This window comes from Enhydra lutris, unplaced genomic scaffold (genome assembly GCF_002288905.1).
Source record: "Enhydra lutris kenyoni isolate GAN:26980312 unplaced genomic scaffold, ASM228890v2 scaffoldscaffold3, whole genome shotgun sequence".
NCBI lineage: Eukaryota > Metazoa > Chordata > Mammalia > Carnivora > Mustelidae > Enhydra > Enhydra lutris.
This window is the reverse complement of record NW_019154087.1, coordinates 48,741,832-48,768,197: the sequence shown is the minus strand read 5'-3', so window position 1 is coordinate 48,768,197 and position 26,366 is coordinate 48,741,832.

Below are 26,366 nucleotides of genomic sequence, written 5' to 3'. Positions count from 1 at the left end.
AGTTCACATGTAAGGCTCTCTTTTCCTTACAAAGAACAAAATATAAAAACTCTTCAGTCTTTCTCAGCCATACATTGTTGTATTTAAACAGACTCCAATATGAAAGGTACTTTATCTAATATTATTATTCAAGAAGATGGAAAGAGTTAATAATGACTAATGAGATCATATAAATAAGGCTTCTTAGGGTACTAATAAATAATTTCTTTTAAAAATTACCTCTTTGGTAATAGTGTGTGAGTGTGTGTGTGTATTGAGAAATTGTGTTGGGGGATTGGGCCAAGGGATATACCTTAAGGAGAAGCATAGGGATCAATCTCTCTCTCTCTCTTTTTTTTTTTAACTTAAATTCAATTTAGTTAACATATAGTGTATTATTAGTTTCAGGGATAGAATTTAGTGATTCATCAGTTGCATACAACACCCAGTGCTCATTATATCAAGTGCCCTCTTTAATGTCCATCACCCAGTTACACCCTCTCCCCATCCACCTCACATGGGGATCAGTATTTTTTTTAAAGACTTTATTTATTTGAGGAGGGAGCATGAGAGAGAGAGAGAGCAAGTACAGGTGGAGTGGGGAGGGCATAGGGAGAAGCAGGCTCCCCACTGAGCAGGGACCCCACGCAGAACTCTACCCAGGATCTAAGGATCATGACTTGAACTGAAGGCAGAGGCATAACCGACTGAGCCACCCAGGTGCCCCAACATGGGAATCAATCTCAAAACAGTTTTCTTTTATAAGGAGACTCTGTAAGGAGCAATTTCTATCATGCAAGACCATGTAGTCTGAAAGGAGAACCTGCATGAGGAAATTAGAGTGACACCATCCCATGCCCTGGCTTTCACAGAGGAACTGTTCTTCTCTGCATGGTGATCACTGCACAGGGAAAAGTGTAATGCACTTGCCTATTGTATCCCACTAAAAGAAAGGACTGTGCCAGGGAAATGGGAAGCCAGGAGAAAAATGCATCTTACTTCTCACTCCATAAGAGCTTAGCAACCTAGACGCTTCCAAACAGAGCTCTCAACCTGGGTAGGACAGCTTGCCAGTCCCTGGATTCTTAGCCAACTTGTGACTGAATTCATTTTTAAATTCTTAGCACCTGGCTAAGACATTTCCCAGAAAAGCATAAGGAAATAAAAATGAATCCTTAAGATAATATAAGAAAACATTTCAAAGAAATTAGAAGAGAAGAAAAAAGAGGCTTTACAATGTTAAAAACAATAACATGATTTTTTGTATAAAAAAGGTTAATAAAGGAAATTTAAAAATAGACTGCTAAAAACAAATCATCAATTTGGAAAATCAAATGTCAGAATCCTCACAGCACAAAACAATGACAGTACAAGAGTAATGGGTTGAATTACCTTATTAATAGATAAATGTCAGGTTAGATTAAGGAATGAATCCAACTATGTGCTTTTTATGAGGCACAAAATAAAATTACATAGAAAGGCTAACATTAATGACATGACTAAGAATGTCCTAAACAAATGATACTTTTAAAAATCAGATAGAGTAAGATATAAAGCTAAAAGCATTAAATGAAGCCCCAAACAAGCATATTTATAATGATAAAGACTAGATTAAGGGTTTCCAATTTCAGATGTAAAGAACTTGGAAGTTGCCAATCCTATCCTTACAAGAGGAAACTGGATACACTGGAAATCAATGATTTTTCTTAGGCCTTTCAGAGAACTAAGTTTGTACTGCTAACCTCCACCCTGCAGTTTGGAGAGACAGGAAAATCCAGATTCTCACAGGAAATCTGCTCCCGTGGAACAGAAACTCCTGGAGACATATGCTGGTAGAAAGCTTTAATGGTAATTTTGAGAAATTACTGGAGGCTGAGTGTGGACTAACATGAGAGTGAGATACTCCTGGGGGCGGATATCCTAGAGAGTTCCACATTTCATGGATTTTACCTTGAAGAGTCCCCACAGGTTGTCACAGTGAAGACTGGAGAGAGTGGGGAAGGAGGAGTAACGCTAGTGATGGACACACAGAGCCTTCTCTGTAACAAAGATCTACTCTCCAGGGACAAAGGTTTGATCAGAGCCTTGTTCTAGAGTAGTGGGAGAAGCTGTTCTGCTCCCTGCAGCCTTCCTTGTCCACCTATGGGGGAAGCTGTACAAGAAGAAACACCTGTGAAGGTCATGGGCCAGATACACAGGCCCCAGTGAAAGACTGAGATTTAATTGGGAGATTATAAAATGCCCTCCCTCATCCATTCCTGTCACGCTTTAAGGTCTCCTGGATAATAATGGTGTGTTAAAGCTGAGAGAAACAGACTTTCCCTGAAAAGTACTTTTAAAAGCCCAAGGTCAGAAAAGGAGACAACAATAGGAACACAGGAAAGATTTTGGAAGTTTTTGGCATCTATAACTAAGTCAACAGTAAGTAAAGTCCAACTGTTAACCAGATTAACATAAAACTTCACACTAAAGACCATTTACCTCAGTTGCTATTACCCAATAAAACGTGTACAGCCTTCCTGAAAAAACCACAAAGCACAATATAAAACAAGAACAAAGCAATCAAAAGAGACGAAGTAAGCATCAGAAACCAGACTCAGATAGGATACAGGTGTTGGAATTATCCAACAGGGAATTTAAAATAGCTATGATGGATATGGTAAGGGCTCTAATGGGAAAAGCAGCAACGTGCAAGAATAGAGGTGTAATGCAGGCAGACAGATGAAAATTCTCTCTGAGGGGATGGGCAAAATGGGTGAAGGAGAGCGGGCGGTACAGGCTTCCAGTCAGGGAATAAGTCACAGGAGTGAAAGGTACAATGTAGTCAATACAGTCAGTGGTATTGCAATAGCATTGTATGGTGACAGATGGTAGCCACTCGTGTGTGGAGCATAGCATAAGAAGCCGACTTCTCAAATTATTATGTTGTTTCCTGAAAACCAATGTAACATTGTGTATTAACTACACTATAATAAAAAAGAAAAAAATTGAAACAAAGTAAAAAAAGATAAGAATATCAGAAATGAGGAACACTTCTGATGACCTCATTAGAACACTAGACACAACTTAGCTAAAGAATGAGAACAATCATAAACTTTCCTTCACCACATTCTATAGTTAAGACATTTATAACAAAAATTTCTGCTAATCAAAAAAAGAGAGAGAGAAGACTAATTGACTATATAATTGCAGGTTTATTTGTCGGGTTTCTGCTCTCTTCCACTGAACTCTGTGTCTATTTTTGTGCCAGTACCATACTGTTTTGGTCACTACAGCTTTGTAATAGAGCTTGAAGCCTGGAATTGTGATGCCTCCAGGTTTGTTTTTCTTTGTCAAGATTGCCTTGGCAATTTGAGGTCATTGGATTCTTTGTTCTAATTCTGCAAAAAATACTGCTTGCATTTTAATAGAGATTTCATTAAATCTGTAGATTGCTTCGGGTAGTATACACATTTCAACACTATATGTTCTTCCAACCCATAAACATGGAAATACCTTTTTTTTTTTCATTTTTTTTGCATTGTTTTGAATTCCTTTCATCAGTGTCTTACAGTTTTCAGAGTACAGGTCTTTCACTTCTTTGTTTATTCCTAGGTATTTTATTATCTTTGATGCAATTATAAATGGGACTGTTTTTCTTATTTTTTCTTTCTGCTGGTTCATTATTAGTGTATAGAAATGCAATGGATTTCTGTATATTGATTTTATATCCTGAGCCCTTTCTGAATTCATTTATCAGTTCTAGTAGTTTTTTGGTTAAGTCTTTAAGGTGGACCATAACCTTTTGAACAAGGCCAAACCACAAATATTCCCGGGGCTCTGCAGGAACACTTGCAACTTGCTGCGGTAATGGACTTTTACTCAGTGACAGCCTTAGCAACCAATTCTGTTTAGCCAAGAATAGATTTCTGCCACAAACATCAATCACAGTTATTTGTAAACAACATATGTGGCATTCCCTTTTGTCTTTAAAAACCCCTAAATTTTATTTCCTACTAGAACACAATTTGGGTTGTTTCCTGAATCTCTGATCTCAAATTGCAATTCTAAGACCCCAAATAAACACTTTATAATAGTAATAATAATAAATTTTCTAATAAAAGGAGAAGTACACAATTCTACAATCATGGTGGAAGATTCTTGACATATCTCTTTCAAAAATTGTCAGATCATATGGACAAAAAAAACCTGAAAGATATAGAGTTAGTTTGTTCAGTTCTTTTGTTTCTTCTGTTTCTTTTATTTATAAGATACATGATCCTATTTGCACCTGAATTGGTCTGTGGTGAGTGAAATACAGAGTAACTGAAACCACCCTAAATTTTGTCTTCCTGCTGTCAATTTTCCCTTCCCTTCCCTTCCCCTTTCCCATCTCTGTCTGGTTTAGGACCACATGATGTGAAGATAAAATTTGAATGGCACAATTAACAGGACTGATTTAATACAGAGAGAATTTTATAACTAATAAAAGAAAAAAGTTACATTTTTTAAATTTACATCTAATCTTACGCAAACCCAAATTCTTTGCATCAGCAATAGTAGATAATGACTCTTTATAACGCCATAGTAAATAACTCAACTAATTTCAGAGGGAAAAAAATCTACACAGCCTTCATTTTCAAGCTACAATGCCATAAACTAGAAATCAACTATAAATGACTAGAAACATACACACATACATAAAGCCCTTAATTTCCAAAATTAAAAACACATTTCAGTACACAACTTGAGTAAAAGAGAAAATCAAAACTAAAAATATAATCTTTCAAAATTAATCATGAATCTCTGTATTTCAGAAGTAATGGATTTAGACCAAAGCAGTACCAAGACAAAAATTTGTAAGTGTATTTATTAGAACACAAGAACACTTGAAAAAAATGAGTTAGACATTCAATCCAAGAAGTTATATAAAAAGAACAAGCTTATTTCCTTTAAATATAAAAGAAAATATAAAAACAAAAGCAAAAATTCATTAAAATAAATAATAGATTATATCAACTAAGTGAAATAACTTCTGGCAAAGTCTTATTTTGTCCCAAAACAAAAGATATTAGAAACATATTACATATTACTATGAGAAATTTAAAAGATACAGGATAAATGTAGATGCCATAGCTGGTATTCAAGGAGATATGTAACAAAAATTGACTCAAGAAGACATAGAACACACAAAGACCGATACGCACAGAATATACTGAAAAGCATACCTGATTTTCTATTGCAAAGGTTGACCAATTTTTTCCTCCACAGGGCAGATAATTAACGTTTGAGGCTTTGCCAGCAAGACTCTCTGTTGCAAATACTCAACTCTGCCATTGCAGCATGAAAGTAGTTATAGAAAATTCCTGTGAGTGGCTGTGTTTGAAAAAAGCATGTGGCAGGATGGAATAACCCCTAGGTCCCCTGTCTAATGTCAACTCAAATCATTGCTACTCTTTCTTCAGGTCCCTCTATATTTCAGAGGAGTAGCCTGGATTATATTTTCCAAAATTTACTTCTGGCATGGGTTAGAGTCCACAAACAACAGAAACAGCAAACAACGGAAACTCACATGTGATATAAACAGGGGAAGGGTAGGAGTAAGCCATTATTGTTCAGAATCAATTGCAGACAGTTTATCAGGGCTTGTAACTAGGTGGGTTACATTGGCCAAATTGTAGGATTGAGTCAGTAAGCCTGTTTGGCTCTCCCATCAAGTTACATTCTCTAGCTTAGAGATTTTTAGCTTAGCATTTTCATTTTGGCCTCCATTTCCCATCTCTTTAGTTTCTTTATTAATGTAGAACCTGGGGAAAGAGGAATGGTGACATTTGGGAAGAGAACCTCAAGATACCAACAAGGTTTTTTTTAAACCTGTAGTGACAAATAATACATATTGTAAATACAACATACAAAAATATTCTAAAGGACAGAACATTTTCAGTACATATGAAATGAGAAAAATGTAGGGGTGCCTGGGTGGCTCAGTGTGTTAAGCCTCTGCCTTCAGCTCAGGTCATGATCTCAGCATCCTGGGATCGAGCCCCGCATTGGGTTCTCTGCTCAGCGGGGACCCTGCTTCTCCCCCTCTCTCTGCCTGCCTCTCTGCCTACTTGTGATCTCTCTCTCTCTCTCTCTGTCAAATAAATAAGTAAAATCTTTAAAAAGAAATGAGAAAAATGTAATTTTAAAAAGATTTAATTTATAAGAGTAATAAGAAAAACAAAAAACTTAGGAATAAAACCCCAAAAAACAAATAAGTAACATGTACATCAAGAAAACTTTAAAACCCTACTGAAGAGTGTAAAGAAAGACCAACATAAATGAAGTATCAGACCATACTCCTAAATGGGAATTATTAAATACTATAAAGATGATGACACTTTCCAAATTAATCTGTAAAGTCAATGAAATCCTCAAGAAGTTTGGAGGTCCAAAGGTTATTATCTTAACAGTTAGGTCTTAATCCATATGGAGTTAACTTTAGTGCTAGTGTGAAAAAAGTAGTCTTACTTAATTTTATTTTTTACCTGAACATTTAGTTGATTATTCAAAGTTTAGTCCATCTCTTCCATGCTAATTTGGATCTATGAAACGGTTTCTGGACTCTCTATGCTGATTCATTAATCTTTTTAACTTTAATTCAGTGATTTCAACCAGGAGGCTTCTTTTCAAAAAGAATGTAATTATCCACTGAAAAGAACATGGTCTTGCTAGAAACCCTAAGGGTCTGTTATAATTTTTTCATTGAGACTTTCCAAAAATTTCTCATGGCATCTTTTACTACTGATACATTAAGTACTGTAGGGTCTGTCAGTTTTAATACTCTAGAGCTTATCTAGAGACCAGACTCTGAAGCCCTTTTCTGCTCAGTGCCCTACTCAAAGGTGACCAACTCTTGTGTTACTTGATACAGAAATCAGAGAAAATTCCTAGATATGTCACATGATGCCTCCATAACACAAATGAGCCTGCATACCACAGTCCTTTTTATTTAGTGATACAAAACACAGTAATCTACCCTTTACTTTGGAGAGTAAAAGATCACTGGACCCCTGAAATTTTTACTGATGCAATGGGTCCCTGAATCTTTGCAGGTTTTATTTCCCACCCTTTGGAACATATGGATATGTGTGTGTGTGTGTGTGTATACACACACACACACAAATATACACACATACACATGGATATATATACATATATATACATACACACACACAGATAGATATATATATGTATAATTTTTATTATTAACATATAATATATTATTTGTTTCAGGGATACAGGTCTGTGATTTATCAGTCTTACACAATACACACTACTCACCACAACACATACCCTCCCCAATGTCTATCACCCAGCCACTCCATCCCCCCCTCCCCCAATCCCCCTCCCCTCCAGCAACTTTCAGTTTGTTTCCTGTGATTAAAAGTCTTTTATGGTTTGTCTCCCTCTATGGTTTTGTCTTTCTTCATTTTTCCCACATGGGTCTTCTTGAGGCCTTCGATCCATTCTGTCCAATCAACATAATGGCATTGATACAGTAGACCAATGATGTTCTGTGGGATGTTCATAGGTACAGATCCCCTCGGACTATATCATGGTACAGTGTAAGAGAGTTAACATACCCCTGGTACAAAACTCCAAATGTCTATAAATGTCTCCTCTATTCCAAGTAAATACTGTTTATAATCCTCTTTTCTGGTAAGAATGGAAAAGAACACATTCATTAAGTCAATGGCGATATACCATGCTCCTCTTATTCCGCTCTAGAGAGACAACCACATCTGGCTCAGCAGCTACAGTTTGGGCTCCTACCTGGTTGACTCTGTGGCAGTCCAGTCACCCTCCAGTCAGGCGACAGATGATCCAGCTCTGAAATCTCATATCAGCATCTGCTTTTTTGAACATTCCTGGCACTAAGTGCTGCAATTTGGGTCCTCTGTTAAACAGTCTCTGATATAAAGATTAACTTGCCAGACATGTATTAAGGAGTGCTCTTGGGAACCCAGAAATGTAAATGAGATAGAAAGGAGAGAAGACTGGACAAAGAGAGAAGTTGTTCCATAATGCTGTCCCAACAAGAGCCTTTGGATTCCACGGAAAGTCCTGGAGCTAGAATGGTCTCCTCAGAGTTGTCTTGATATAGGAAAAGGGTGTTGGACCTTTGTGTCTCTGTGCTGGTCAGTCACTGGAAGCTGGCTAACCCTTGACATAAATGCAACCTCCAATGAGACAGTTTCCTTTAGCCAAGACAATCCCCATAAAGGGCTGAACAATCTTTCAGCAACCTTACCAGCTACTGAAATAAGAAGTCCTTCATTTATTAAAGAAAATATCAGCTGCACATCAGAGTACCCACCACCATAAGAGGACAGTATATAGGGACTGTTCCCACGCTTTCTATTCAATTCCTTTATTCAACTTTTCCGTCCTTGCACAAATGTCATGTTTTAATAATTACAGTAGTTTTAAAATAGGTCTTGGTAGTTGGTAGCGCCCAGCATCTTTTTTTTTCCTTTGATATTGATATTGTTAGTTCTTTTCATATACATTTTAAAATAAGCTTATCACTTTTGATTAAAAAAAAAAACTGCTGGGATTTTGGTTGTGATCGCATAGAATCTATACATACTTGGGGGAAAATTGATATCTTTACAATACTGTGAATTCCAATAAACAAACTACCCCTCCTCCTTCTTCATCCCAAGAATTTTAGTTTCTCGTGTAGAGGCTTTGAATATCTTTTGATACATTTATTCCTAGACATTGGATGCTTGTGGATGCTATTATAATGACATGTTTTTTTTTTCTGTTTCATTTTCTTGTAGTCTTGTAGCTAGAATCCACACAATTTTTATAGATTGGACACATATCCGATACCCTTGCTCAATTCAGTCATTAATTCTAAATGTAAGCTTTTGATATTTCCTAGGTACACAATTATTAGGTCTATGGATAGTGATCATTTCATTTCGTCTTTTCAGGTTATTATATCCCTTTTTTCTTGCCCCTATTTACTGACTAAACTTCCAGTGCAACAGTGAGTGAAATAGTGATAGTGAACATCCCTGTCTCACTCCTAATTTGAAGGGAAATTTTTTCAATATTTCAGCACTGTATAAGATGTTTGCACTTATTCTTTTTTTTTTAAAGATTTTATTTATTTATTTGACAGAGAGAGCTCACAAGTAGACAGAGAGGCAGGCAGAGAGAGAGAGGGGGGAAGCAGGCTCCCCTCTGAGCAGAGAGCCAGATGCGGGGCTCGATCCCAGGACCCAGAAATCATGACCAGAGCCGAAGGCAGAGGCTCAGCCCATTGAGCCACCCAGGTGTCCCTTGTTAAAGATTTTTGCACTCACGTTTACAATTGATCTGTAATGCTCCTTTCTTGTAATTTCTTTGCCAGGGTTTTGAATCAAAGGTTGGATGCTATTTGTGTAAGGAATTATTCCTCCCCTCTTCTTCTGTCTTTTTTTTTTTTCCACTTCCTGGAAGAATTTATGTCTGACTGGTATTAATTATTATTTTCATTACTTCTATAAATGTTTGGAAGGGTATACCAGTGAAATTTTCTGGGTCTGGGATTTCTACTGTGAGGAGAATTTTTCTTTTTATAATGTATTCAATTTTAATTTCTAGACTTTTAAAGAATGATATTCAGTCCCTGTTTACTGAATGTATGTTATCTGTCAAGTTATGTATTAATGTGTTATGCACCATTGTGACAATTGTGACAGAGGTTGACAATACAGTGGGGATCCTGTGAGCCTAAAGGGAGCCTGTGCTGAAGATCCTAAGGTGGGATATGCTCTTGTAGAATATATACATTCTAAAGAGGGAGATCGACTTTTGTCTATAATACAGTAATAAATACAGGATTTCAATTTTAATGACTTCTGAGTAGAGGTTCATGGTGCCACGAGAGTTGGTAATGGGAAATCTCATCCAGGCAAGTTAAAAAAGATTTTCTTGAGGAAACAATATTTGAAATAATTTAATGTTTTCAACGTATCTTTCTATCTTTTATTTATTTCTTTTTTCTTTAAAAATATTCTCTTAACACAGCTGCTTTTCTACATAGCTCCTTCTCCAGGACGGGCTGTAAACAAAACCATATTTCTATTACAGTCTGAAATACCCATATTAGAAGGAAAATCCAGTTCTCTTCATTGAGCTTCAATGCCTCCCACTTTAGTGGGAAAGTTGAGTTTCTCATTATTCTCTTACTGCCGTTGCTTCTCCCTGCCACATGGTGTCTCCGTTGACAACTGGTCCTCCACAATCAGCCAGGTGATGAAGTCCATAAATGCCCAAAGCATTCTACTCTACTCTCTGAGAATTTTATGGAACAAGGATCTACACGGTTTTGATTGATATAGTCAAGGCACTTGTGCTTATCTTTCTCAGCCATACTCAGCCATTACCCAGACTGTGGGAGTGCTATTTCAAAAATTTTTCAGGAAATTTTTCTGCAGTTTTGAACATCCCCAGATCCTTGCCTTTAAACTTCTCAAAACTCAAAGGACCCCAGATATCTTTTCTTCTCAGTTTATGTACCTGCTTTCTTAAGAATTGTTAGACTAAATGTCCTGGGCCAACACCACCTAAAACACAAGATGCCTAGGTAGCCCATTTCCTAGATAAAGGAGGCCACTCTGTTTGCTTAGAAAGAAAGAGGGATCTATTTTCGGATCTCAAAGGAAATTTGTCTTCTTAAAGATTACTGAGGGAACTTTCTTGTATTTCTCTCACTAGATCAAAGGAATGGAAAAACAAACAAATATAAATTTAATTTGGGGGATATATGTATACAATAAAATGCTCTTTGATTACATACCTTTCTTTTGTTCTAGCTAACATTCACATGAAGAAAAAATAATTAGTTATAATCTTGTGAAAATACCTCATGTATCTAATTACAATAATCAGACTGCCCTGTGGGATTTTCTTCTCTATTATAAGTGACACAATTCTTTAAACCTTTTCTCAGGTTACTATTTTCTATCCCTTTATTCATTTTCCTCATTCTTCACTGATCTGTTCCAGTTTGTCCATGTCTTTTAAAAAGTGCAGTGACCAAAAAGTAGCCACAATATCCTAATAAAGAGCTCATGAATGCATAATATAGCAGAAAGATTACTTCCAAATGTCCCATGAATTATTCCTTTTAATAAATTCCAGAATCATAATAGCTTGGGTTCAGCATCAAGACTCCAGGTTTTTCTTTTATATTTTTGCCTGGTCAGTCCTTTCCATTTTTTTTTTTAATTTCTACTGAATTTTATTGTGCTTTAGAAACCAATATTTTTGCTAATGTCACTTTGATTCTTATTTTGACATTTCAGCAAAATGGCAAGATTTCTAAATGCTAAGTTATTCCACATCTCAGCTCCTTTATGTATGTTAGATTGATTATTTAGGAATTTCTATTTATTGACTTTTAAAGTAACTACTTTGTACTCTTCAAAGTATCATAACATTTATGAAGAAAAGCAAAATTTAGACAATAACTAACAATGTCTTTCTGATTCTGGGCATATCTGATTGTATTTTCTCCAACTTTAACAATGATGCAACAATTTTATACAAAACAAAGACCCATTTCTATTATACTTCTTTCAACAAAGTGCTATAACAAAAGAGAATATTTTCTTTTCATTTTATATGCCAAGACATCTATGTATTTGAAAGCAAATAAGTGGATCAAATAATTTCTTCATAGTTTTATAACCCCATTAATTTATGTGAAGTCACTTCTATAGCATATCACCACACAGTTCTGAAAACAACAAAATTTATTGCATTGCTCTTCTATAATTCATTGAATCAAATACTTTTTAATCCATGAATCTTGAAATAACATTCAATGTCATTAAAAAAACCCCACAATGAGGAATATGAGATTCGGGCAATTTAAGAGATTTGTCCAAAATTAATTAATGATTGAAATTGGATTAAAAACCAGCTTTTCTGATGTAAAATCTAAGGTTCTTTCTTCTCCATACCACCATATTCTGAACTTGCCATTTCATTAACTTTTAACGAAATGTAGAGTTAAATATGACTAATATGTAGACGTTGTAAGTCTATGAATACAGGAAGAACTTAAGTATCAAAGAGTGTAAAAGTTGTAGCTTTGTAGCAGAAAAAAGACTTTATCAGTATTGGTTAATTGATGTAAACATTATTTGTATTTAGAACTAAGTGTACTTTGATAGGATATCCAAAGAATGTAATAACTAAACATTGCTGATCATTGCTTTCATAGTTGTGGGTTTTTGATCCTTTGTATCTCAGTTCCAAATTCATCTTCTATAAGGGGCTCTAAAGCTATAGCTGGAACTCTACAGGTTACACTTCATAGACTTCTTCACCAGCAACTTTCCATTTGTTTTTGTCAAAAAGGAAGAACTAGAGGGAGGTTGGAAGATGGGAGAAGGGAGGAGGGATTTCTTCATTACTGTTTTCAGTGCCTGTCACCATCACGCCAGCAAGTGGTAGGTGGTTTTAACATTTAGCCTCTTCTGCTTCCCTCTTCAGGCTTCGAGGGCTCAGCAGCAGTCAGGGAGCACATGTTGCCCAAGGGTCTGCCTCCAGCTTCCACTTTCGCTGCTCTTCCTTTTACATCCCAACCCCAAGGTGGTAGCTACTTTTTGCTCTAACTCCTTGTTGGTTCCCTTTGCTCCTAAATAGCCCACTACATGTGAGTGGCAAAATCTCGGTATTAAATCCTCCTGTTTGAAAACTTCTGACACCTGACACATAAGGTTATCCACATCAAAAAGACTTGACATCTGTTTATCAGCATTATTGGGAATTTTGTACTTTTAAATTCAGAATTCTCTATCATTTTATCAGAGTTAGAAAGAGACAGAGAAAATTGGAAGACTTAATGTCTAAATGTCTACCTTCCTTGGAAGAAATAAACGTCACCTAACTAACTAATAACAGAAAATAACAGATATTATGCCAGAATTAGACTTTAAAGCTAATGTGCAAAACAGAAATATGGTTCAATCAGATTATCCTTTAAAATCCCTTAATGGTTCATGAGTATATCACATGTATCTCTGTGTAAAGTACTACCTTTAAATTATTTATACAAAATATGTATAAAATGCACAGTATATTTTTATAAGTACTCAATGGAAAATATAAATGACTACTTTGTTTTTAAAAATTTACTGTTGAATATTTATAGTTTATGTTAAAGCAGTGCAACTAAGTCAGATATTTGTGGAATTGTGAGGGGATGTAAAATTAAAATGCTGTTATGTTTCCTAGCATATAGTTTTGGAATTCAAGAAGTGTAAGTTAGCTAGCCAAGTTTTAGTTGTCTATAAATATGACTATTTAAAAATGCTTATATAAGCATAGAAGTACTTCTGCTAATTAAAAATGATTTCATATACCTCCTGCAGCACATGTATTTTTTAAGAATTCCTAGGAAGCCTTAGTAACTAGAATGAATAAAATAAATGTTTATAGTTTTTTGTTAATTTATAAACAGAATATAATATTACTCTGGAAATACTTATAAAAATCTTCATGTTTTCAAAACTGTTGTTTTTAACTTTTTGATACAGGTGGTTCTCATCACATTGATGCATAGTATCATAAAGATATACAAAGAGTGTTAGAATTTTTAAATGCAAGTTTTTACAGGTAGGAATCTTTTTATATAATCTTAAGTATAGTGATTAATTTTTGTAATATAGTTCATTTTTATCCAGGTGAATTTTTGTGATTCCTGGAAATGTAGTTTTGTTGATAATTTTATAGGCAATTTTATGTTCTCTTAGAATTTATATCACTATCAATTCTGCTCTCCATACATTTATTTGATTATATTATTCTCTATGCATTTATTTATGCATTTTATTTCATACAATTTTAGAAAAACTATTTTCCCTAACAGCATAAACAATTATGGCAAATGGCTAACTTGTTTAATTGTACAAAACAAGCTGGAAAATTACAACAGTATAAATTTATAATTTTCAATTACTAAAATGTATTCTTCTATTTATTATTTTTTTATTAAAGTGTTTTACTATGATACTTTCACTGGTAAGACAGCATTGACTATTCTATTATATTCCAGAAGTATGTGAATTATAATACAGCTACTGTCTTGGACCATGAGCTGTGTGACAGTGAAGTGGATATTTGAGAGAATTACCAGCACATTGTTCAGACAAAAAATATTTTCTCACAAATATCCAAAATCTCTTTTAAAAAGAGTGTTTATTTGAATCATCTCTATTGGTATTTGAAAAGCCTTTGCTGCTTTGTATACTTTGCTTGACATAATCTTTGAATTGAAACTCCATCTGCTTAATTAATAAGCTTAGTCTTCAAAATTCACCAAGCTTCAGACTTCATTTATTCTTTATTAAAGATTTTTCTTTCTTTTTTTCTTTATTTATTTAAGAAAGAGAGAGCATGCATACGCACATGCGTTGGGAGAGGGACAGAGAGAGAGGAAGAGGCAGAGAATATCAAGCAGATTCTGTGCTGAGGTGGGATCCCAACAGGCTCGATCTTACAACCCTGAGATCATGACCTGAGATGAAACTAAGGTTTGTATGCATAACTGACTGAGCTACCTAGGCTCCCCAAGCAACAGACTTTAGATGCAGGGTTCCTGACTGAATTAGGAAGCTCTAGTTCAGCTAATAGTCTCTTCATATATAGTTCTGGGTAAAATGGGACATAAATAAAATTTGAACCTGTTTCTTCACCTTCTCTTTCTAATACATTGCTCTTCATCCAAGTCATCCCAGAGTACCAGGCAGCTCAGATTGTCCCCTTAGTACCCTGGCCAAGCCTGTCATCCATAGGTAGTGCTCTAGGCTCTAGTATGATCCTTCTGTCCCATATATTCCCAGTCACAGTCCTTAAAACTCAAGTAACCTGTCACAGCTGGAGGTAAGCCATCTGATAAATGAATTCATAGGGTAGAATGTAAATGAAAACTACCCCAGGACTTTGCAACACAAAAACTGATGTTTGGAAACTATATGATTTAGGATAAAGTCATAGGTTTCTAATGGTGAAATTTTAGTTAATGCAGCTTGCCAACTGGGAACCAGTGTGGGGAGGGGGTGATTTAGTTTTATCATATATACATATGCTTTTTAATATCCTGTCTTTCAGCTTTAGAAAGAAGTATCAAATATAGAAAGAGGGAAAAGATCTCTGTGAGAGTAAGTGAGTGAGAGGAAAGGTCTCCTTGAAGGTCTACAAGCTTAAAAGTTTAAAATTTTTTATTTCACTTTAAGTGATTTCTTTAATAATTCAGGTATACAAATTGCGATCTTGGAACTGAGGAAGCTGAGCCAGAAGAAAAATAAATTTAATCTCACTTCAAAGAAAGACATGGACCATAGTCTTCATCACAAAATAATGTGATTATTTTTTATTTGGCCACCACAAAGTATATTGTATTTTTAACCAGTTAAAGATGGAATTTTGGCATGATTTTATAAGACTTGAGCCAGATTAGCTTATTTTATTTGGATCCCTGGTTTATCTCAAGAGTTGGAATTCAGGACCAGCCCATTTGTGAAACTTTCTAATTATCTTCAGAGCCTGAACCAAGCCCTATACATCTTTGCAAGAACTGTTTATCTTAGAATCTTGGCATTTTGTAAAGAAATGAATACTCATCTTCAAGAACAAATATGTAGAACATAATTATATTCAAATGATCTACCTAAGACTCACAGTGATAATTCTTACATTTGACATGTTAATACATTTCACTGTCATAAAACAATTTACTATTAATGTAAAAGGTGATGAAATACACAATATGTATGAACTGAGATTTTTCTCAGTTTCATAGGAGGCCACAGTGAGTGGTTCTGAAACCTTGAGAACTAAGCTATTTTTTTAATTTTATAATAATATTAAATATCTTTGGGTTGGCATATACAGTAATGGCTAGATTAATTTTTATCTTTATTTTTAAAATTGGATTAACCCCATCACAATCTGCAGTTACAATGCGTGGATATCTAGTTCCACTCCTGGAGAGCTGCCTTTATTAAGGTTTTGTCTTCTTATGTTGACCAAAGTATTTTCATGATTCGAAAAAGAGACACATCATGATGAACAGCACTTTGCCTGTCATTTTCTTTTGTTGCATTCCTTTTTTTTTTTTTCCAGAAAGTCCCAATAGGGGTGCCTGGGTGGCTCAGTCATTAAGCATCTGCCTTGGCCTCTGGTCATGATCTCAGGGTCCTGGGATCAAGCTCTGCATCAGGCTCCTTGCTTGGCGGGGAGCCTGCTTCTCCCTCTCCCACTCCCCCTGCTTGTGTTTCCCCTCTCGCTGTGTCTTTCTCTGTCAAATAAATAAATAAAATCTTAAAAAGAAAAGAAGTTCTCAATAAAATAAAGAAGGTTTCTGAATTTAAAAGATATGTGAATTCAAACAACTATCACAAATGATTAACTTTAATTAAACAAGACAACTTGGAAAATTATAAACATGTCATAATTATCTTTATAAAATAAATTTATAATGACTTAATGGTTGTTTGGGTGTTGAATTTTTTAAAAAATAGTGTACATCTCAAAAATTAAGCACATTTTAATATGATGTATTTGCAAGGAAGTTTAAAATTTAAAAGCAGACCAAAAAACCTGACCTCTTGGAGGCAGTGGTGTGTCCTCATATGAAACCCTGGGTATCTTGTTAAAAGGGCAAATTGTGATTCAGTAGGTCTGGGATTCTTGGGAATCTGCATTTCTAATAAACCAGACAGCAGTGCCCGGTGCATGCAACACACTTTGAGAAGGAAACTCTAGAGGAGAGTTACCGATACAACTTTCTGCAATGAAGAAAGTATTCTATCATCTGTGCTTGCCGTTATAAAAGACACAAGACATAACAGGCAAGTAAGCACCCAGAATGTGACAAGTAAAACTGAATTTTTTATTTTAGCTAATTTAACTGTAAGTTGCCCCATACGTCCATGACTTGCTCAGTGAATGCTGCTGCTCTAGATTGCCTTAGAATTCATACAGTATCACTGGATGTCTAACTTGGTATCTGAAAACTGAAAGAAGCCAATTTGACAAACACATATGTGATGTTTCTGTATAATTAGCTTCTCTAATAAAAGGCAGATATTCTAAACTTGGAAACAAATGGACATTCTGAAATACACTCTCAGAATGAAGTACACGGGCATTCTCACTCCCTGGTGAGAATTGCCCCCAACAGGATGAAAATTGGATCTGGGGTGGGAGGATGGGGGTGCAAAGATAGCATTTATGTATGGCAATGGTTAGTGGCCCCCAAAGTTCAAATTACCCTGACAAATCTTATTTCTTAGCATTTCATTTCTTTTCTTAAGAAGAACTTACATTATTTATTTTTCTCTTTGGAGAGACGATATGTAGAAAAGATTAGGAAACACATCTAAAATACATATCATTATAATCCGTACCTGAATTTGAATCAATTAATTTAACAGGCCCCCAGATCACTCACTAAATGATATAATTTCACTCTCTGTTAGAAAGTATCATAAATGTGATGCTTGTAGGGTACTACTTTCTCTAAGTGGGACTTGATTTCTTTAATAAAATATGCAGAGAATTTCTCACTTTGCCTTCTAGGAAACAAAAAGATGAGAGGGACAGGAAAGTATACAATTAATGGGGACATTAAAAAAAAAATGACAAGATCTGTTAACGATCAAATTGAAAGTCAGTTCTAAGATATTGACACTTAGATATATTTGAGAAGATTTAAGATCAGTACTAAATATTCAAGAGACTTGTCCGAGACTTGGGCTTGGTATATTTCTGTTAGGAAGTTCATGTGCTCTGCCAGTGGAAGATCAAACTTTCTCAGTGAGAAGATTCTCATGTGGCAGAAACCTCAACGTGAAATAGCAATGAACTAGAATTTGAAATCAGTGCCGTGCTGTGGCAAGGAGCAAAATCTCCCAGCCATCATCAATAGGGGACGTTGAAATTTCCATTCTCTCATTGTAATTAGATAGCCTGTTGAATGATAATATTTTCCTAACTGTAGCCTTAAGGAATAATTTCTGGGTTGGGGAGGATGCAATTTTTTTCTACACAGATCACTTTTGTCATTTTCTTATATACACCTGACAGAAATGGTGCCCTGGAGTGAGTGGTGTGCTAGTAAATGTTTAACAACCAGCTCTGTAAGGGAAGAAACAATCCCTGATTTATAACATTAGCTGAGTCCCATAAAATATTCCCACTCTGCATCTGATGTGATGACATCCTTAATTATGCAATTGGAAAGAGATGTACAATATCACCAAATTCTATGGTATTTCCACCAGACAGAGCAGACATAAATCACCTCGAAAGAAGAGTGAAAGAATAATTGTGATGAGTGGTAATATAATTAAAAAGTGATGACTTTCAATTACTTATTGCCTTTAAAATTATAATGTAATTTATTTAACTGTAAGCTTATATAAATTAATATTTGCTCATGTCTATGCTTAACAACTGGCTCACAGAGTATCTAACGCTATTTAACATTTGGTAGGGGGCAGAGGGGGGCTCCAGCACATGACTGCCTACGACAAGGAGGCAATGCGTTGAGGACAAATTTATGCTGCAGGATCTTTAGGGTCTATGTGACTTTGTTTTCCCCAAGGAAAAGGCTGTACATAAGATTCAGAGAAGAGGCTTAGCCGATCAATACATTTATTAAATTGGTTTTTATACTTTATACTAAAAACATTTTATTTATTCCAGCAGTATAAAAATACGCAGTTACTTCATATATCATGTATCTTAGCATATTTACATTCTCTATTTCTTTGGTTCTCAAAAAGTTTTTGGTAGAAAAGTGACGCCAACTATCCTCTGTATCATCAAATCTATTAGTAGTTACATTCAAAGTAGAAGATTTAGTTTGCATAGCACAAAGAAAAAAGGTATAAAATCATAATAACACATGAGTTTTAGATCACATTTTATAATTTCAAAAGTGTATAATTCACTGATATACCATATCCGCGAATACCATACCATATATGCCATTGATATTTCATTCAGATGAATTTTAAACACAAATTTTATATCCAGCCTTAGTATTTTTGTCTCAGTGTGAAATTCATTTCAGTGCATATTTGTTTAATGTTTACCATGTGTAAGGAAATGTGTCATAATAAATTGAAGAGGAGGAACACTAATTATTTTGTCCCTCAGGCAGGTGAGAAAACAAGGGACATATTTCAATCTGGTCTATTTTTTAAGAGCCTTGAGAGCTAGAGATGTTAGGTCAGGAAGTCTTTGTTTATATATTAAGACAAAAAAGAAAGTACAGTCTGTCTTTCTACTTCCCCCACACCAACCACCACTATTATTATCCAATAATGACTATTTTTAATTGTACTTCTGATTGCTAGGAATAGTAATGGTGATCCAAAGGAAAGAGCCTAGGAAGGATTATCTTGATTCAAATTATATAGAGATGACTAAGGAGTGAAGAGGAAACAGTATCACAAAAGGAAGGTTTTAAAGATTGGAAGAGACTGTGGAAGGGGAAGCCATCACTCTTGAGAGTCTCTGGAGAGGTAAAAGGTAAGGATTTGAATAAACTTAGAAAATTTCCCTTGGTTTTAGGTAATTGTTAGTAAACTCCTTATTATTCTGCATTTTTTTTGCAATTAGGTACAGGTTTCTTCATATATGTTACCTCTCATTCATGCTTTGATGGAAAAGCCAGGAAAGCAAAAAAATCTATAATATAAACATGGTATCTCTATCCTCCCTAATTATCATTATATCCATCAATTCTAGGTGTGACACTCTCTTTGGATATTTGCAATCTGAAAATTTTGATTTAGGTAATTATCATTAAAAAAGGATATGAACTTAATTACACTGAGTTTGAAATACCTTAAGATCCTTCTATTCTTGTGAAACCTACATTCTTAATAGTTTTTAAATCTTCAAATAGTCTCATCTTCTGACCTCCCTCCTTTTATTCTCCATATAACAATTGATTCAAAATTAGCTTGGAAAACAGTGGTTAAGCTGCTGACCAAGTAACACCACATTTTAAAGCACACTTCAGCAATTTTGCTTTGTCTTTTGCCCTAGATGTCTCTTTATAACTTTTCTGTTCTGATAATCTATTCCAAATTTCCTGCTTACCTGTGAGATATTTCTGCAATGTATTTTGCAGGGTTTTCCATTCATTTGTTGAGCTCACAAAATTCCTGCCTAAAATATGACATTGGTGAAAGCTATGAAGAAAACAGCTATTGTTCAGACTGGAAATGTCTGTGGCCAAGAATAGCAATGATTTCTCTGGTGCCATTTCTATCATCAGTATCTTTATTCCTGGCAATTCAACATCAGCATTTGGAGATTTTATTGAACAAAGGAAAATTGAATTAATGAGCCAACAAAAATGATCAACATCAAAGACTGTCATTGGAAAAAATAAGCAAAAGAATGAATGTGCTCAATGATACTAGTGCATGGCATGACTATTCTAAAGGATGTCCCCTATCTACCTTTTGAATAAACAAAACACAGGTTAAGAACTGGTACTACAATCACCTCTTCCAAGGATAGATTTGGACATGATCCCAGTGAATAGATCACCAAGGCAGAGTGAAAGATTTTCCCTAATCTCTAAGACTTTAAACCCAAAGTCATTCCATTGAATCTTCACAGTGTTCTAATGCCCATTTAGCTAATTCATTTATACTAGCCATTGTAATTCTGCATGCAAAGGATACAACAGCTCTAACTAGCACTAGCTAAAAAAAAATGTTTAATATAATTCTATATTAGTCTACCTGCTTGGACTGTAACTTTAATACTGATTATGATCTGTAGTGAGGTAGTGGGTTGAAGAAGGGTATTTCTCAAGGTTCTAGTGACAATAGCACTCAACACTAGAAAACCTGGATCCCTAGCCAGGACAGATAGTGCAATAAATACAGTCCTATTAGAAAGTTCTGACTGGCACATAACATATGCATGATCTACCAAAGCAGCCATAACCAAGTGCATTTTTGAGTATTTAGTCCAGCCTACACCAGAGTCAAGATACTCTAAAATGTGTTCTGGTGACTCTTCAACTTTGTTGAAACACTATAGCTGGGTTAGTTGTCATAGTCAAATTAAATAGATTGTTGAGACACTTGGGGTTATGACCTAAATAGGTCTATTAATACTTGCCCCAATTCTGTGTCTTACTGCGAAAGCTTGACATAATGGTGTTGCAGGAAAAAAGAAGCTTAAGGAATCAAAATAACAAGGAATTCAATGCTGTACACAATGAGAATTTTAAGACCATTGTATTCTACTCCTAATCTTAGAGCTTTTTCTATTTGAAAGAATTGGAAACAATGTATATTTCCCATAGTTTTCTGTTGGATGAGGAGAATGTTGTCATCCTAAATTTAGTCTTTGAAATGATGCATTTAAAAAAGGTAAAAATTACAACCTGACATTTTGAATGTGTTAAGTATGCTGCAAAACACTGAAGGTATTATTAATTCTCTAGTTTCATTTTAAGAGTTAAGTTTTGCTGGAGAAAAAATTTACACTTTATATTCAAAATTTCCCTATGGTGTCTTACATCCGTCCAGAGCATGAATGTTTTTTAATCGTTTTTGTTTTTTTTTTTTTTTTTGAAGATTTTATTTATCTGTTTGTCAGTGAGTGAGAGAGAGAGCACAAGCAGGGGCAGTAGCAGGCAGAGGACAGAGGGAGAAGCAGGCTCCTGATGCGGAGCCCGATGCGGGACTTGATGCGGGACTCGATCCCAAGACCTGGGATCACGACCTGAGCCGAAGGCAGACACTTAACTGACTGAGCCATGCAGGCATCCCTAGAAAATGAATATTAAAAATGAAAATTCCTGGCTCCACTTCCTGAAGATTTTGACTTGTAGATTTGAGATGTGCCTGGGTGGTTCAGTTGTAAATGGTACACAGACCACTCTGCAAATACTGCACATTGACCAGCCTAGTTGTAGAATGCACGCAACTCATTTTCAGCACACCTGCTGCTCTCCGTGATAGCAGGGATTATTCTTTAACGTCTGAATGTGTAAAAGAAATCACATTGGGTATATAATTAACCTGCTTTAATTTTGGTAAGTATATAGATCCTATGAGAAAGAAGTTTGCTTCTTGGCCTCACCATTGGTAGTACTCTTTTTATCTTCATTATCAAGGTCCAATGCCCAGCCCATGACAAAAAAGAAAGTTTGATGGATGTTGTGATATTTTTCATTTATAATGCTTTTCTAGTCAAGATGTTTTTTTCTTGTGTCCTTTGGAAAATACTAGAAAAATATATAAAGATGATGTATTTTAATAAATCGACATCTGATAATAAGGCATTCTCTCCTCCTTGTCAGGAAGTGTGTGTGTGTGTGTGTGTGTGTGTGTGTGTGTGTTAGAGTTGAAAAAACATGAGTAATCTTGGTTGAAACAACCAAATACATAGAAAATCATGCCTGAAGGCAATGCAAATAGGAACAGTTCTCAAACTCTATCATGAAATTGCATTTCTAAATAAAGGAAGACCATCAGCAAATGCTGGGTGCCACAAAGTATGGCAAATATTTACTATACAACAGATCTCTATAGATCAGTAATAATAGTCACCATTAAAGTTCTTTCATGAGTATGGTTTTTTAAAGGGCTGATATTATAATATTACAAGATTCAGTTTCTAAAGATGGCGCCATGGATATGGAACTAGAGGCTTTAAGAAGGCAATGTAGAGGGAGAAGAACACTCTAATAATTAAAAATGCCTGGATTTTGTATGTAGTTAATCTTTTGTCTAGATGGTCTTATTCATTTGTTTTCTATTATTCAAATTCAGCTAACTATATCCAAACTCCAGATTTTTTTTTCCTTGGGGAAAAAAAAAAAGATAGAAACTGGTAATTGGGCAATTTCCTTATCAATGATCAATTATTAGATCTTGCTTTTAAGATCCAATTATACAATATAAATTTCCTAAAACTTTGAAGAAGATAAGCCTGAAGAACATACAACATTTTCTCTATTTACTATTTTGGATATCATGTAATTGTCTTCATGCTGCTTTCCTTTTAGAATTTTAGAAACAGAGAGTCATTATGGTAATCTTTCCTAAATCATTGCATTGACCACTCTACAAGATTTATTTCAGACATATACAAGAGTGTCATCTGCAATAAGCACTTAAAAAATACAAATGCATTAGACACAAGAAGACTGTCTACAGGGCTTCAGAAAAATAGCAGAGAATTATTCCTGTCTACCTCCCTCCCATCACCAGGTTCTTCCACTCACATATACCCGTGTACCACAGGGCACAAAGAGTGTCTTCTGTGGTCTTCTGTAACCCACCCTCCTTGTGCCTCCTTGTCATTGCCATTTCTAGGCATGGTGATAAAAACTTGTGTTGTTATTTTCATTATATATTAATTAGTTGATAAATGTAATTTTCTGTTTTTCAAATTAACAACTTTTGAAGAAAATTGCCAGCTTTACCATCAGGCCTTTTGTGATACATTAAAATATGATTTATATTTACAGTTTTAGAAATAAACTGATACTTTTTAAAGTTAGATGTAGTTTTGCACTTGACTAGTTTCCAGAGGAAAATATCATTAATTCATTAATTATTTAAACTGCTGCAGAAAAGTCTTAATTTGTACTAAAAATTCTCCCTCTTTCTATTAAAATAAGAATTTCAATTAATATTGCTCTTGAATTTTGAAAGTCTATTTTCACTGAGTAGTTCAAAAAAATGTTAAGCTCCTTTGAATTCTAAAAAGTGTAGCTTAACTATAAGTAAACAGTTAATTTTCTTGTACACTGAGTAGATTTTGATTTATATAATTATAATTTAAATTTAAGTAGAATTATTTCAACAAATGCACAAGAGGGGAGAAAACTCTAATAATAAATAACAATCAGTAAAATAATAGAGAAATACTTAATTTTTCACACAGGTCTAGGAAAAAAAACTACTAAAACTAGTGCAGTATGAAGCCAAGGAATTTTATAATAATATTCACAAATAACAATGGAAGGGATATTGACATAGGTGTTGAAAAGATACACTGTAAGCCTCTGGTCTTACAAACAGAATTAATTTTTTCCCCATTTTAAATTTAAAACAATTTTTTCTATGTTTCGTTATATATGCTCATTCCTAACAGATTTTTTCTCTTTTGGAGAGAATTCTAAAGTCTATTTTGGAGTGTCTTTGTGTTCATGTAGGAGACTATACTTAGAACGTAACATCAAACTAAAATATGCAATTAATACAAAGGGAAAGAATTTCTAAATGGCTGAAGACTTCAGTTTAGAAGGTACACATTCTTTCTGCTCATTCTCGGGCTGCTTCTGTCATGGTGGCAGGGACAAAAGGCGGAAAAGCAAGTTCAATTCTCCTTTAGTCCTGTTACAAATTATATGACTCAAGCTTCATTTGGTTTCCATGAATTTGTAGACATAATATTGGCAATTCTACTTCGCATCCTCTGAGTTTGAAACTGATGCAAACTCAGAATAAGCCATATACTCATAAACCAAGTAAACATGGGGGGAAATGTCCTAAACTCTCAATAACACTAATTGTAGTGCTTTTCTTAAGAATTCTTAAGAGATCTTCTTTTTCTTTTCTTCTGGCTGCAGTATGAAAAAAAAAAAAAAAATATATATATATATATATATATATATATAATATATATATATATATTAGTAGATGACCTTTACTTTAGGGCATTTTTCTTTTCTTTTCTTTTTTTTTAATTTATTTGACAGAGAGATCACAAGTAGGCAGAGGCAGACAGAGGGTGGGGGGGGAAGCAGGCTCCCTGCCGAGCAGAGAGCCCGATGCAGGGCTCGATCCCAGGACCCTGAGATCATGACCTGAGCCGCAGGCAGAGGCTTAACCCACTGAGCCACGCAGGGGCCCCTAGGGCATTTTTCTTAAACGTTGAAATGTTTGGTTCTTCCTACCTTTTGTCAGAAACACTATTCACTCAAGTCAGTATGTATTTCGGCCAAATTCACAGTATATTTATCACTCTTTATATGAAAACTGAAAATAACCTCTGAAGCTTCCAACTGTTTGTTTTACTGTCTTAATAAAAAGTCTTCACCCACACAGGAAGAAAAATTCTCTATGCATTTACATTTTACATGTTAATTTGATAAGCTTTTATACATATATTCTATACAGAATACATATGTCTCCTTCATTTATTCAAAATGGATTTATTAAATATCTAAAATCTAGGCACTGTTGAAGACTGGGAAAAATTCAAAGATTTTCTGTGCCATTAGTGAATTTACTCAGCAGTTAAATTACTACTGAACAAAAAAAATGGGCAAAATCTCAGCAGTAAAGCGCTAGTACAGATATTCAATTATGATAAAGCATGACTGCTCTGCTTGCAAGAATTTTAATGTGTGAGTGAATTTTAATGTGGTGTTAATTTAATGTGGGTGAGTGGAAATATGCATTTTAGAGGAGGGGGTATGATGGATTAAAGATGACTGCAAACGTTAATTCTTTTTCACTCTTCTCTTTGAGAAGTAAATTCTAACTGAATGGGGACTACCCTCAGTGATTTATTTGTCTGATTAATAGAATGTACTGGAAGGAACATTCTGGGACACCCAAGTCTAGATCATAAACTGACTGTGCTTTCATCCCTGGTTCTCTTAAAATGCTCATTCTTGGGAGCTTAGTCTCTCTGAGAACCCAGCAGACATAAAGTGAGAGGCTGAGGCCACACAGAGAGACCAAGTATTGGTGCTCTGGTCAAAAGCCCCAAATCACATCCCAAGTGAAAGCCATAATCAACTACCAGCCTTGTGAATGAGCCATCTTGGACATCCAGATCAGTGGGCTGTACAGGTGAGCAGAGCCCCAGTTGGAAACTGTCAGTGATTGTTCTAGAGACTCCAAGTCAAAAGAACTATATACTATACTTACAGGTTTTTCAGCAAGTATTTATAAATATAACACATTCCCCGGATATTAGCTTACTATTATGAAGTAGATTATTATGAAGTCATTTACACCCACTGTATGAATTTAGATATGATGTAGAACAGCTAACCTGGGAAATCTCAGTGGCTTAACACATAAAATGTTTATTTCCTGATGATAGTACATAGCTTGGTGATACTACTCCACTGAGTTATGAAGGGATCTGGGTTAATGGAGGCACCACTATCTCACTTCTGCATTTTCTAAGACACAAGTTCTTTCTTATTGCTGAAGTAGGAAGAAGACTGGAAAATCACTTTAAAAAGCCCTTTTCACTCTCATTCACATGTTATTGACAAAAACTGGCCACATGGCTCTCCCTAGTTGAGAGGACCATGCAACTAAAGATGAACAAATGAAGTTATG